Source organism: Notamacropus eugenii, chromosome 5 (assembly GCF_028372415.1).
Source record: "Notamacropus eugenii isolate mMacEug1 chromosome 5, mMacEug1.pri_v2, whole genome shotgun sequence".
Classification (NCBI taxonomy): domain Eukaryota; kingdom Metazoa; phylum Chordata; class Mammalia; order Diprotodontia; family Macropodidae; genus Notamacropus; species Notamacropus eugenii.
This window is the reverse complement of record NC_092876.1, coordinates 440,948,007-440,958,204: the sequence shown is the minus strand read 5'-3', so window position 1 is coordinate 440,958,204 and position 10,198 is coordinate 440,948,007. Positions and strand designations below refer to the sequence as shown.

Genomic DNA, 10,198 nt, shown 5'->3' with positions numbered 1-10,198 from the left:
TTGAGATAATCATATGTTTTCTGTTAGTCTTTTTGGGTATAATAAATTATGCTAATAGCTTTCCTAATATTGAACCAGTCCTGCATTCCGGGCATAAATCCTACCTGATCAAATTTTATTATTCTCATGATAGGCTGCTGCAAACATTTGCCAATATTTAATTTAAAATTTTTGCATCTATATTCATTAGAGAAATTGGTCTATGATTTTTTTCTCTGTTTTTGATCTTTCTGGTTTAGGTATCAGAACCATATTTGTATCATAAAAAAGAATTTGGTAGGACTGCTTCTTCACCAACTTTCCCAAATAGTCTATATAACATTGGGATTAACTGTTCTTGAGATGTTTGACATATATATATTTGTAAATCCATCTGGCCCTGGAGATTTCTTTCTAAGAACTTCATTGATGTATTGTTCAATTTCTTTTTCTGAGGTGGGGTTATTTAAGTATAAAACTTCCTCTTCTGTTCATCTGGGCAATTTACATTTTTGTAAATATGCATCCACTCCACAAATACTGTCAAATTTATGGGAATACAGTTGTGCAAAATAATTTCCAATTATTGTTTTAATTTTCTCTTCAATAGAGGTAAATTCACCCTTTTTGTTTTGAATAATTTGAATAATTTGATAATTTAATTTTCTTTTTTTAAATCAAATTGACCAGAGGTTCAGTTTTATTGTTTTTTTTTTTCATAAAAAGTAGTTCTTAGTTTTATTTATTTCCCCAATAACTTTTTAAATTTAGTTTTTATTAATCTCTCCTTTGGTTTTCAGTATTTCTAATTTCAGTATTTAATTGGGGATTTTCAATTTGTTATTTTTCTAGCTTTTTTCTGTTGCATGCCCAATTCATTGATCTTCTCTTCCTCTGTTTTATTCAAGTAAGTTTTCAGGGATATAAAATGACCCCTAAGAACTGCTTTCACTGCATCTCATAAGTTTTGGTAGATTGTCTCATTATTATCATTCTCTTGAATGGAATTATTGATTGTTTCTGTGATTTGCTGCTTAATTTACTCATTCTTTAGGCTTATGTAATTTCATTTCCAATTAATTGTTCATCTATCCCTCCATAGTCCTTTATTAAATACAATTGTTATTGCATCTATATCAGTAAGCACCCTGACATACTCAGGGGGGCCTGCTAAAGTAGATTCTTAGATCCCCATTTATAAAAAGGAAAGGCAAATTTTGAGGGTTCATTAATCCCTTTAATCAAGCACAGGTATCATCCACTTAGTTCAAGGGAAAAAATGAGCACCCTGAACTTCAGAGAAATTACAGATAGTTCAAAGGTCAACAGACATTCTTCCAAATGTGTCACAGATCAACAAACTGATCCAACTGTTTGACTATATTTACCACAGAAGGAAGCATCATCATCCAGGTTTTTAAAGTAGGGTGGCTTCCCAGAGCCTGGTCTGGCCAAACAAACACTTCCAGTCAGTAAGTACCAAAGGAAAACCTTATCTTAGAGTATTTATACATTTTTTAGAGCCAGAGGGCATCACAACCCTTGAGACTCAATGACTCAATAAAAACTTAACAAAAGTTGGGGACCTTCTTGCAAATCCTTCCAGGTTCATTCATGAATGGGGCACATCTCTACTCACATTAAAATAATTAAAATAAGCATATACTCTTTTTAAAGAAACTCTTGTTTCTATACTTTACTCTTAGTAAAGACTCTTGGTTGATAAAGACAAGATTTAGTAAGAGGCACTTGATTACACTAAAACAAAAATAGAAAAAAATTCTACTTTATTTGCCATAACAACATCATGATCTGAAAAGTATACATTGACTATTTCTGCCTTTCTGCACCAAACTGTGAAGTTTTTATGCCCTAGTACATGGTCAGTTTTTGTGCATGTGGCATGTACCACTGAATAAAGATATAGTCCTTTCTATACCTATTCAGTTTTCTCTGGAGGTCCGTCATATCTACTTTTTTCTAAAATTCTATACACCTCCTTAAGTTCTTTCTTGTTTATTTTGAGGATATATTGATCAAGTTCAGAAAGGGGGAGGGGGAGGTCCCCCACTAGTATAGCTTTGTTATGCATTTCTTAGTGTAACTCCATTAATTTCTCCTCTAAGAATTTGGGACCTATACCACTTAGTGAATATATGTTTAGTAATGATATTGCTTCATTGTCTATGGTGTCTTTTAGCAGGATATGGTTTCCTACCTTATACCTTTTGATTAGATCTATTTTTGCTTTTGCTTTGTTGAGATTAGGATTACTACCCCTGCTTTTTTACTTCTGCTGAAGCACTAAATATTCTCCTCCAGCCTTTTACCTTTACCCTGTGCATATCCCATTGGTTCAGATGTGTTTCTTTTAATATATAGATAGCGATCTCTCTCTCTCTCTCTCTCTCTCTCTCTCTCTCTCTCTCTCTCTCTCTCTCTCTCTCTCTCTCTCTCTCTCCATATATATATATATATATGGAGAGAGAGAGATCTATCTATATCTATCTATCTATCTATCTATCACCTATCTATCTATCTATCTATCTATCTATCTATCTATCTATCTATCTATCTATCTATCTATCTATCTATCTATAGATATCTATATCTATCTATCTATATAGTTTGATTATGACTTTTAATCCATTCTGCTATCTGCCTCTGTTTTATGAGAAAGTTCATCCTATTCACATTCACAGTCATGATTAGTATTTGTGTCTTTCTCTCCACCACCACCCCACATTTATTCTTGTATTTCCCCTTCTCCATTCCCCTCCTCAAAAGAAGTTTTGTTTTTGATCACTGCTTCCCTCAATCTTCCCTCCTTCTTATTGTCCCTCCTCCCTTTTCTTTTCCCCTTCCCTTCCCACTGCTTGTAGGGCAAGTTAGCTTTCTATACTCAAAAAAGTATATTAATTTCTCCTTAAACCAAATCTAATGAGAGTAAAGCTCAAACAATGATCATTTCCCTCCCTTCTTTCCCTCTACTTTCCTCCCTTCTGTTTCCCATAATATGATTCTGTGCCTCTTCTTGTGTTGTAATTTATCATTTTCTGCCTCCTTTCCTCTTCTCCCTTCTACCCCTGAATTAACTTTTTATCCTCACATCAGTAATTTATAGCCATAACCTCTATCTGTGTATATCCCATTTAAATATCATAAAAAATATGGCTTTCAAGATTAACTTGTACCATACTCCCGTATAGGGATGTAAACAGTTTGTCCATATTAACAGTTTGTCCATTTTTCTTTTTCTCCCTGTTTACCTTTTTATGCCTCTCTTGAATCTTGTAGTTGAAGATCAAATTTTCTATTGAGCTCTGACCTTTTCATCAGGAAGGTCTAGAAATCCCTTATTTTATTGAATGTCCATCTCCTTCGCGGAAATATTATGTTCAATTTTTCTGAGTAATTGTTCCTTGGTTGTAGTTCAATCTCCTTTATCTTATGGAATATTATATTTCAATCCCTCTGATCTTTTAATGTGGAGGATGCAAGGTCTTGTATGGTCCTGACTGTAGTTCCTTGATATTTGAGTGGTTTCTTTCTGTCTGCTTGCAGTATTTCCTCCTTGACTTCATAATTCTGGAATTTGGCAGCAATATTCCTTGGTGTTTTGAGTTTGGTATCTCTTTCAGGAGGTGATTGGTGAATTCTTTTCAGGAATAAATTGCCCTCTGGATCTAGGACCTCAGGGCAGCTTTCCTTGATGATTTCTTACAAGATTTTGCCCAGGCTCTTTTTTCTTTCATCATAGTTTTCCAGTCGACCAATAATTCTTACATTTTTCTCTCCTAGATCTGTTTTCCAGGTCAGTTGTTTTTCCAACGAGCTATTTTATGTTTTCTTCTTCTTTTTCATTCTCTAGATTTTGTTTGACTGATTCTTGATGTCTCATAGAGTCACTAGCTTGTACTTGACCAATTCTAATTTTTAATTAGTTGTTTTCTTTAGTTAGATTTTATACCTCCTTTTGCATTTTATTATTTTTTCCTTTTAAGGAGTTATTTTCTCCAGTTAGATGTTTTTACCTCCTTATCCATTTGGCCAATTTTACTTTTTAAGGAGCTGACTCTATATTTAAAATCATTGGTCAATTTTTCTAATAAATCTTTAATTTTGCTTTTAAAATCATTCTTGAGCTCTTCCAAAAATATTCTTTGGCATTCATAGTATTTCATATTTCTTTTAGGGATTTGAGATGTGGGTATAGTGTCAGTGGGCACAGTAATAGTTTTAGTATTGTTTGTTCAGTTTTGTTTGACCCTTTGGGACCCAATCAGGGGTTTTCTTGACAAAGATACTAGAGGGTTTTTCCATTTCCTTCTCCAGCTTGTTTTACAGATAATGAACCTGGGGCAAAGAGGATAAAGTGACTTGTCCAGCATCATACAACCAATAAGTGTCTAAGGTCAGATTTGCATTCAGAATGTTAAGTGTACCTAACTCCAGGACCAGTGTTCTATTCACTGCACCACATAGCTGTCCACTTCATGGATGCACCCTTGCAGCAAACAGTGGCATCTAATGGACTATGTAACTGTAAGGAGATATACAGGATGTGAGAGTAACAAAAGCAGTGTGTGATATAGAGAGCTGAACTGATCATAGACATCCTTTTCAAATGAATTATTCATATTCATCAAAAGTGTCATCTCCAAGGCAAAATGACTACCAGGAGAATTAATATCAACAAATTAGAGCTCTTCTCTGAGCATGAACAGTTTGTTGCTAACTTGGAGGGAAAGTTGAACCAAAACAGAGTTGGCAAGTTTTTCAGTTGGAAAAGGTCATAAGCCAAGACCAAAGGGGAGGGAGTGTTGGTGCATGATTTTCTGTTTGCAGATGATTGTGCACTCAATGCAGTCTCTGAAACTTAGATGCAAGAAAGTATGCATCAATTCTTGGCTGCCTGTGCTAATTTTGATCTAATAATTAATACCAAGGCAACACTGGTGCTCCATCAGACACCACCACACCATCCATACATGGAACCATCAATTACAACAACTGGAGAAGTTTTGAATGCTGTGGATAAGGTCACTTAGCTTGGTAATGTACTTTCCAGGAATGTATACATTGGCAATGAGGCTGATGCACACATTGCCAGAGCTATCTTAGTGTCTGGGAGTCTCCACAGAAAAGCTTGGGAGAGAAAAGGTATTAGATTGATTATGAAAGTTAAGGTCTACAGAGTCATTGTGCTGACCTCATTGTTATATGCTTGTGAAACATGGTCAGTCTACCAGTGCCACGCCAGGAAAATGAATTGTTTCCATATGATCTGTCTTGAGAAGATGCTGAGAATTATCTGGGAGGATTAGATACCAGATAATCAAGTCCTTGCTCCAGCTGAACTGCCAAGCATTCCAACTATATTTCAGCAAACACAGCTTTGACGGGCTGGCCATATTGTTTGAATGCAAAATGTACGCTAGCCAAAAAGAGTATTTCTTAGAGAATCCACAAAGGGCAGGCAATCACGAGGTAGTCAGAAGAGATACAAGGCCACTCTCAAAGTCTCTCTCAAGAACTTTGGATTTGACTTTGCAACATGGGAGACATTGGCACAGGACTGCTCAGCATGGTATGCTCACATCAGAAAGGGTGCTATGTTCTTTGAGCAAAGCAGAATTGAGATAGCACAAGGTAAACATAGGATGCATAAATTTGTGGTATCCACCTTCAAAATTCATATGGACTCTTTGTGCCCAACCTGTGAAAGAGCATTCTGAGCTCATATTGTTCTGCTCAGCCACATTAGGACACGCTAAAATTTCCCTTTATCATGATGATGTCATTTTGATCCTCTTCAAAGATGAAGGACAACAACCAACAAACTATAGTGTTAATGCTGTCCTCTTCTGAATAAGTATTTTGATCTTCCATGTTCCAGTAGTAAGATTCTATTTTCTTTCCTTTTCTGATTTGCCTCTTGCTCATGGTGATTGCCTTTTTTCTGGTTTTTAAAGCAGATCTCTGCTTCTGGGGTATGGAGCGGGGAGTCTATCCCATGTTTCTTGTGCTGGGAGCTAGAGGACTGGTTACTGGCTTTGTGTGCTGTAGACTCTGGTTCTTTCAGCTTGAAGCTATATAATACTCCACCTTCTCTGTTGCTGAGCTGTCAGGTGTGTGCCAAGGCTAAGACCAGGTCAAATCTATCTAAGTTTTGCTAGGGTTACCCTGCTGCTTGTAAAGTGAGGTGTGAGGAAGGTGTTGTCTGGCCACTGGAGGCCTCCTTCTCTACTAGGGCTGCTATAGAGCATAGCAGATTCAGTAGCTGGTTAACCCCATCTTCTCTGGTGTCTGCTCAATTCCCCTGGATGTGCTAAGGCACACCTGGGGTCCTGGTATTGGTGCTTGTCAGCTCCACCTTGCTGGAGGTCCAGATCTCCTGCTGGTATGTTGAGGTGGGGCTTGCTGGGACATCTCCAATACTGCACTGGTCCGCTTCAGCCACAACAAGTGGGACACTTCCAGTCATTCTCCCCAGCTTCCCCTGCTAAAAGACTGTTGTACCTCTTCTGCTGACTCCACTATTGCAGAACTTTTCCTGGGACAATATTCTCTGGGTTTTTCAAGGTCAACAAGAGAGAATGAGAGCATTTACAATTCACTCTGATATCGTGACTACAGGAAATTCAATTAGGTGACCCCATGTAGATTATTTATAAAATTAATCACATGATTCACTTTTCAATAGTAAAGACTTGATTAATGTTTTATTACAGGTTTAGACTTCCATAAAGACATTTATAGGTATTTCACTGAAAGCTTCAACAACAAAAATATAAATGAAGGTTGCCTGTACTTGTTGAATACAATATAGCAATAGAAAATATGTTTGTTCTAAATATTTTAAGATCAAAAAGTAATTTTATTGTTGGTATATAACAGGTGACTGTGCTGAATAAAAATGGAACTGTCAATCCTAAAATCAGATCAGTTTGCCTATATTTACTCTAGAACAAATGTGAAAGATTAACTGAGTAGAAATGGTGGGAAGACTAATTCTGAATTCAAACTAGGGCTATAACAGAAATTATTACTGTCATTGAAAGTTCTGATTTGCTTTATCACAGATGCATATGGATAGAGCAGTATGCCCAGGTCACAGAAAATTTTAATTCTAATTCAGTTTTGTCATGCCTTATGAATCTGTTAAGAACATCCAAGGTCATGGCAAGGGGTAAGCCTTAAGATAATAACTCTAAGACTTAAGATTTTGAAAAATTTAATATATAGTGGCTCTAGCAATAAATTAGTTGTGCCTCTGCTACACCTGGGACATTCTGTAATCTTTTGAGCTGAAAAATGGAAAATAACTGCTTTGATGAAATATTTATTCCTAAATTACTTCTAATGATGGAACTTAATGGAGAAGAATATCAAATATGGAAGTACAGAATTAAAAATTTAGGGCACACTTTTTAAAAGTCTCTTAAACTTTTATATCTAGCCCACTGCTTATAGTCTTGACACTGTAATCTATCATGTAACTACAGTACTGTTTCTTAGTAAGGAGGTTGGAGATCCCAAAATTTTCTAAGGGGAATTCCAAGGATGTCTCAGAGTCTAGTGTTGTAAAATTCCAAACAATTCTTTGAAGATGTCAAAGAGGATATTTGAATGATATAAGCTAACTTACATCAGCTTTAGCACTCTTCATCTAAATTTCTTCCAGGTTTAAAAATATAATATACTTAGGGAAATACCTCAGTTCCATAATTCTCACTAGATATTTTGTGGTAAAAGTACCAGCAATGGAACACTTTGTTTATTGTGGACATCTTTCATGAAAGTATTATGTGAAATCTATGGAACTTCAAAAAGTTAAAAATTGAACTAAGAAGATTAAGAATTACTTTTGAAGATGGTAGCAAAATATATTAATATTTATTTTTAATTATTCAAACTATAAAATGAATGAAGCTGTAGATGTATATCTTTATTTTAAACAATATTTAGACAAAAGTTTTTATTTAACTCCTCATTTTATGTTCAAATTGTAGTGTTCTACCAGAGGACAAAATATTCAAAAAGCTCCTCCTCTTTCTATTTTCCTATTTCTTCTTCTTCTTCTTCTTCTTCTTCTTCTTCTTCTTCTTCTTCTTCTTCTTCTTCTTCTCCTTCTCCTTTATCTCTCCCCTCCCTTATATCTTGTCTTTCTGGAAACTGAATCTCCTTATTTTACCTGAGATGAAGATTCAGCAGGCACATACAAGTCTGATCCTGCCATTCATTCACATGAAAATGTTGATCTGCTCTTTTTGACCTGTGCTGGTTTGTCCCTCCTTAGAAAATCTGATGCCTCACATTGGAGTGATTATGATATTGACATCGGAGTTCTATGAACACTTGATCAGCTTAAATCCTATTTGCAGCTCAAAGTTCTTAGCTCAATTGACCCACCAGCTTCAGTCTCCTCCAGTAACAGGGATTTGAGAGGTGTAACACTATACCAAGCGTTTGAGTTTCAATTTCCATATGAATTACAGTGGCATGTAGATTAATGATTTAATTGCAAAAGATATTTTCTGTACTCATTAAGAGAGCAAATCTTCTGGAATTTTCCACTGTATTCAATTCTGGTTATACTCCAAAAGGTGCTTAGAAGTTCCTTCCCCAAAAAAGCAATTGTTAGCACAGATTTTTAACATAAACTTTTTGTTTTGTAATATATCTTATAAGATTCTATTAATAATCGCTCAGTAGATCACTTTAGTAAAGACATTTACTATGATGTTCTAGGACATAAAAGCTTTATATAGGAGATAAGGAGTCTTATAAACAAAAGTAATTGAGTGCTTCAGTGGATAAATGACTGGACTGAGAATTATATATTTTGTATACCAATTATACAAAAAACCCATAAAAATAACTAATTCCATTTCTGAATCTTTATTTTTGCAAAAAAAAACAAAAAACAAAAAACAATGCAGTGCCTTTTTTCTGTTTAAAATGGTTAAAACTATGATAATAAATTATTGTTTCATTTGATCAATATTATATAACTAAAATAAAGATATCTGTAATGGAAAAATTTTAAAAACATTTCCCATGAGATCAAGGGCAAAGCAAGGATGTTCATTTCTTGATATTCAGTACAGTCTGACAGTTCATGACTTTTTGAACTTTGTCACTCCAAAACTATGCATGGGGTTTTCTTGACCAAGATATTGGAGTGGTTTGCCATTTCATTACCCAGTGGATTAAGGTAAACAGAGGTAGTCTCTTTTTCAGGGACATATAATTAGTAAGTATCTGAGACTAGACTTAAACTTAGGTCTTCCTGAGTCTAGGCTTACCACTCTATGCACTGAGCCACATAACTGACTCACAGTTATTATTATTTGATATAGTTCTAGATATACAGGAAGTTATAATATGAAAAGATAAAGATGTTTTATAGGCATAGGAAAATAGAAAATGAAATAATCTATTTTAGAAGATTAAATGAAGGTCTACTTAGAGAAACCTAAAGAATGGAATAAAAGTAATTAATATTAATAGCACAGGAACAATAAAAAAGAATCATAGAAATAAACTCACAAAAAACATAAGTTTCTGCTTACACTCGCCTTCACAAAAAAAAAAAAAAAAAAAAAAAAACCCTTACCAGGTAGGGGTAGAAAGGAATATTCCATGTGAAATAACTACCAAATGTATGAATTATTTGTGAGTCTAAGAAATACAAAAGTGCTTGCTTTTTTATATACTAAAATTGAAATGATACAGAGAAGATTAGCATGGCCCCTGTGTAAGAATGACAGGCAAATTAGTGTAGCATTCCATATTTACTTTTTGTTTTATTTTTTCTTTCTCATGGTTCTAATTCTAATTCTTATTCATCATAATTCTTCTATGCACCACAACTACTGTAAAAATATGTTTAATAAGAATGTATATGTAAAGCCCATATCAGGTTTCACACCATCTTAGGGAGGAGTGTTGGGAGAAAGGAGGTGAAGAAAATTTAAAATTTATGGAAATGAATGCTGAAAACAAAAGAAATTATTTTATAAAAAAAGAAAAGATAAAAGAAATACAAAAGAATTCTATGGACACAAGTAGAAAATTCTCTTCAGAGAAATAAATAATGACATAAATAGCTGAAGAGATATTATTCTCTCAAAGTTTGGCCATACAAATATAGTTTTGAAAATAACAATATGACTTGAATTAGATTGTTTGTTCAGTAATATACCGATCAAAC

At 34.5% G+C, this 10,198-nt stretch overlaps 1 non-coding gene across 1 annotated transcript; it reads left to right on the top strand.

Annotated features, from left to right (window-relative positions):
• The first annotated feature begins 9,677 nt into the window (after positions 1-9,677).
• On the top strand, positions 9,678-9,783 carry LOC140509310 (U6 spliceosomal RNA). Its single transcript, XR_011968642.1, has one exon. It is a non-coding gene; the product is annotated as a U6 spliceosomal RNA (small nuclear RNA).
• The last annotated feature ends 415 nt before the right edge of the window (positions 9,784-10,198 follow it).